Source organism: Nycticebus coucang, chromosome 2 (assembly GCF_027406575.1).
Source record: "Nycticebus coucang isolate mNycCou1 chromosome 2, mNycCou1.pri, whole genome shotgun sequence".
Classification (NCBI taxonomy): Eukaryota; Metazoa; Chordata; class Mammalia; order Primates; family Lorisidae; genus Nycticebus; species Nycticebus coucang.
Window position 1 is genome coordinate 24,112,815 of NC_069781.1, and position 6,000 is coordinate 24,118,814.

Consider the following 6,000-nt stretch of genomic DNA (forward strand, 5'->3'; position numbering starts at 1 on the left):
AGAATTGAAATTTTACCTTGTATCTTTTCAGACCATAAGGCACTAAAGGTGGAACTCAACTCTAACAAAAATGCTCGACCCCACCCAAAGACATGGAAATTAAACAATCTTCTGTTGAATAACAGATGGGTGCAGGAAGAAATAAAACAGGAAATCATTAACTTCCTTGAGCATAACAACAATGAAGACACAAGCTACCAAAACCTGTGGGATCCTGCAAAAGCAGTTTTGAGGGGAAAATTCATCGCTTTAGATGCCTACATTCGAAAAACAGAAAGAGAGCACATCAACAATCTCACAAGAGATCTTATGGAATTGGAAAAAGAAGAACAATCTAAGCCTAAACTCGGTAGAAGAAAAGAAATATCCAAAATCAGGGCGGTGCCTGTGGCTCAAGGAGTAGGGCACCGGTCCCATATGCCAGAGGTGGTGGGTTCAAACCCAGCCCCGGCCAAAAACCAAAAAAAAAAAAAAAAAAAGAAATATCCAAAATCAAATCAGAGATCAATGAAATTGAAAACAAAAGAATCATTCAGAAAATTAATGAAACAAGGAGTTGGTTTTTTGAAACAATAAATAAAATAGATAAACCATTAGCCAGACTAACTAGAAATAGAAAAGTAAAATCTCTAATAACCTCAATCAGAAACGATAAAGGGGAAATAACAACTGATCCCACAGAGATACAAGAGATCATCTCTGAATACTACCAGAAACTCTATGCCCAGAAATTTGACAATGTGAAGGAAATGGATCTATATTTGGAATCACACCCTCTCCCTAGACTTAGCCAGGATGAAATAGACCTCCTGAACAGACCAATTTCAAGCACTGAGATCAAAGAAACAATAAAAAAAGCTTCCAACTAAAAAATGCACTGGTCCAGATGGCTTCACTCCAGAATTCTATCAAACCTTCAAGGAAGAGCTTATTCCTGTACTGCAGAAATTATTCCAAAAAACTGAGGAAGAAGGAATCTTCCCCAACACATTCTATGAGGCAAACATCACCCTGATACCAAAACTAGGAAAAGACCCAAACAAAAAGGAGAATTTCAGACCAATCTCACTCATGAACATAGACGCAAAAATTCTCAACAAAATCCTAGCCAATAGATTACAGCTTATCATCAAAAAAGTCATTCATCATGATCAAGTAGGCTTCATCCCAGGGATGCAAGGCTGGTTTAACATACGCAAGTCTATAAACGTTATCCACCATATTAACAGAGGCAAAAATAAAGATCACATGATCCTCTCAATAGATGCAGAAAAAGCATTTGATAAAATCCAGCATCCTTTTCTAATTAGAACTCTGAAGAGTATAGGCATAGGTGGCACATTTCTAAAACTGATTGAAGCTATCTATGACAAACCCTCAGCCAATATTTTACTGAATGGAGTAAAACTGAAAGCTTTTCCTCTTAGAACTGAAACCAGACAAGGTTGTCCTCTGTCACCTTTACTATTCAACGTAGTGCTGGAAGTTCTAGCCAATACAATTAGGCAAGACAAGGAAATAAAGGGAATCCAAATGGGAGCAGAGGAGGTCAAACTCTCCCTCTTTGCTGACGACATGATCTTATACTTAGAGAACCCCAAAGACTCAACCACAAGACTCCTAGAAGTCATCAAAAAATACAGTAATGTTTCAGGATATAAAATCAATGTCCACAAGTCAGTAGCCTTTGTATACACCAATAACAGTCAAGATGAGAAGCTAATTAAGGACACAACTCCCTTCACCATAGTTTCAAAGAAAATGAAATACCTAGGAATATACCTAACGAAGGAGGTGAAGGACCTCTATAAAGAAAACTATGAAATCCTCAGAAAGGAAATAGCAGAGGATATTAACAAATGGAAGAACATACCATGCTCATGGATGGGAAGAATCAACATTGTTAAAATGTCTATACTTCCCAAAGCTATCTACCTATTCAATGGCATTCCTATCAAAGTACCTACATCGTACTTTCAAGATTTGGAAAAAATGATTCTGTGTTTTGTATGGAACCGGAAAAAACCCCGTATAGCTAAGGCAGTTCTTAGTAACAAAAATAAAGCTGGGGGCATCAGCATACCAGATTTTAGTCTGTACTACAAAGCCATAGTGGTCAAGACAGCATGGTACTGGCACAAAAACAGAGACATAGACACTTGGAATCGAATTGAACACCAAGAAATGAAACTAACATCTTACAACCACCTAATCTTTGATAAACCAAACAAGAACTTACCTTGGGGGAAAGACTCCCTATTCAATAAATGGTGTTGGGAGAACTGGATGTCTACATGTAAAAGACTGAAACTGGACCCACACCTTTCCCCACTCGCAAAAATTGATTCAAGATGGATAAAGGACTTAAACTTAAGGCATGAAACAATAAAAATCCTCAAAGAAAGCATAGGAAAAACACTGGAAGATATTGGCCTGGGGGAAGACTTCATGAAGAAGACTGCCATGGCAATTGCAACAACAACAAAAATAAACAAATGGGACTTCATTAAACTGAAAAGCTTCTGTACAGCTAAGGAGACAATAACCAAAGCAAAGAGACAACCTACACAATGGGAAAGGATATTTGCATATTTTCAATCAGACAAAAGCTTGATAACTAGGATCTATAGAGAACTCAAATTAATCCACATGAAAAAAGCCAACAATCCCATATATCAATGGGCAAGAGACATGAATAGAACTTTCTCTAAAGATGACAGACGAATGGCTAACAAACATGTGAAAAAATGTTCATCATCTCTATATATTAGAGAAATGCAAATCAAAACAACCCTGAGATATCATCTAACCCCAGTGAGAATGGCCCACATCACAAAATCTCAAAACCGCAGATGCTGGCGTGGATGTGGAGAGAAGGGAACACTTTTACACTGCTGGTGGGACTGCAAACTAGTACAACCTTTCTAGAAGGAAGTATGGAGAAACCTCAAAGCACTCAACCTAGACCTCCCATTTGATCCTGCAATCCCATTACTGGGCATCTACCCAGAAGGAAAAAAATCCTTTTATCATAAGGACACTTGTACTAGACTGTTTATGGCAGCTCAATTTACCATTGCCAAAATGTGGAAACAGCCTAAATACCCACCAACCCAGGAATGGATTAACAAGCTGTGGTATATGTATACCATGGAATACTATTCAGCTATTAAAAAAAATGGAGACTTTACATCCTTCGTATTAACCTGGATGGAAGTGGAAGACATTATTCTTAGTAAAGCATCACAAAAATGGAGAAGCATGAATCCTATGTACTCAATCTTGATATGAGGACAATTAATGACAATTAAGTTTATGGGGGGGGGAAGCAGAAAGAGGGATGGAGGGAGGAGGGTGGGGCCTTAGTGTGTGTCACACTTTATGGGGGCAAGACATGATTGCAAGAGGGACTTTACCTAACAATTGCAATCAGTGTAACTGGCTTATTGTACCCTCAATGAATCCCCAACAATAAAAAAAAAAAAAAAAAACTTCCAGCCCAGGATCCTGTATCCAGCTGAACTGAGTTTCATTTGTGATGGAGAAATCAAATACTTTAATGACATAGAGATGTTGAAGAAATTTGCCATAACTAAACTAGCTCTCCAGGATATTCTGAGACCCATCCTCTACAACAACCAGCGCGATGTTCTACCTCTAAAGTAAACTCACCGAAAAATTTTTGAACAAAACCCAACTTCCACAGTGGTAAAAGGATGAAAAATGTCCACTGGGCATCTGAAAATCATGACACCCAAAACACAACCAGGTTTATCAATTCTCTCAATTAATGTGAATGGTTTAAATCGTCCTCTAAAGAGGCATAGGCTGGCTGACTGGATACATAAACTCAACCGTGTATCTGCTTATACAAGAATCTCACCTTACCTTAAAGGATAAAAATAGACTTATGGTGACAGGATAGAGTTGTATAATATAGGCAAATAGAAACCAGAAAAAAGCAGGGGTTGCGATTTTAGTAGCAGATACTATTGGCTTTAAACCAACATAGATAAAGAAAGATAAGGAAGGTCACTACATATTTGTAAAGGGGAAAACCCAATATGAAGAGATTTAGATAATGAACACTTATGCACCCTACCAGAATGCTCCTCAATTGATAAAGCAGACCCTAATGGATATGAATAACCTGATATCTTCTGGCACTATAATAGTTGACGATTTTAATACCCCTTTGACAGTTTTGGATAGATTCTCCAAGAAGAAACTAAGCAAAGAAATATTAGACTTCAACCTGACACTAGAACAAATGGACTTCACAGACCTCTACAGAACATTTCACCCTAATAAAACTGAATATACATTGTTCTCATCAGCCCACAGGTCATCCTCCAAAATAGATCATATCCTAGGACACAAGTCTAACCTCAGCATATTTAAAAGTATAGATATTATTCCTTGTATCTTCTCAGACTGCCATGGAATAAAAGTTGAACTCAATAGCAATGGGAATCCTCATACTCAAAGTCATAGAAACTAAATAATCTTAGGCTGAATGATAAGTGGTCAAAGATGAGATTAAGAAGGAAATCACCAAATTTTTGGAACAAAATGATAATGAAGGGCATCACCTGTGGCTTAAAGGGGTAGGATGCCGATTCCATATGCTGGAGGTGGTGGGTTCAAACCCAGCCCTGGCCAAAAACTACAAAAAAAGGAAAATGATAAGACACAAATTATCAAAACATGTGGGATACTGCAAAGGCAATCCTAACAGGGAAATTTATAGCATTAGAAGCCTTCATCAAGAAAACAGAAAGAGAGGAAGCCAACAACTTAATGGATCATCTCAAGCAACTGGAAAAGGAAGAACATTCCAACCCCAAATCCAGCAGAAGAAAAGAAATAAGCAAAATTAGGACAGAATGAAATGAAATTGAAAACAAAAGAATCATTCAGAAGATCAATGAAACAAAAAGTTGGTTTTTTTAAAAAAAATTAACAAAATTGATGAACCTTTGGCCAACCTAACCAGAAATAGAAAAGTAAAATCTCTAATATCATCTATAAGAAATGATAAAGGAGAAATAACAACAGACACTTCAGAAATTTAAAAAAAAAAATCCTCAATGATTACTACAAAAATCTCTATTCCCAGAAATATGAAAATCTGAAGGAGATGGACCAATACCTGGAAGCACGCCACCTTCCTAGACTCAACCAGAAAGAATTAGAAATCTTGAATAGACCTATATAAATCACTGAAATAGCATCAACCATAGGAAATCTCCCAAAAAAGAAAAGTCTTGGACCAGATGGCTTCACATCCAAATTCTAGAAAAAGAAAGAAATAGAAATAGAAAAAGAGGGAATATTTCCAACATATTCTATGAAGCAAATATCACCCTGATACCCAAACCAGGAAAGGATCCAACAAAGAAAGAAAATTATAGATCAATATCATTAATGAATATTAATGCAAAAATATTCAATAAGATCTTAGCAAACAGAATTCAACAACACATCAAAAAAATTATACACCATGATCAAGTTGGTTTTATTCCAGGGTTACAGGGTTGGTTCAACGTACATAAATCTATAAATATAATACATCACATCAATAACATAAAACATGAAGACCATATGATTCTCTCAATTGAAAAACCCTTTGATAATATCCAGCATCCTTTCATGATCAGAACACTTAAGAAAATAGACATAGAAGGGACATTTCTTAAACTGATAGAGGCCATCTACAACAAACCCACAGCCAATAACATATTGAATGGTGTAAAATTGAAAACATTTCCACTCAGATCAGGAATGAGGCAAGGATGCCCACTGTCTCCACTGCTATTCAACATAGTAATGGAAGTCTTAGCCATCGCAATCAGGCAAGAGAAGGTGATTAAGGGTATACAAATAGGGTCAGAGGAGATCAAACTCTCACTCTTCACTGATGATATGATCCTATACCTGGAAAATCCCAGGGATTCAACTTCAAAACTCTTAGAAGTGATCAAGGAATACAGCAGTGTC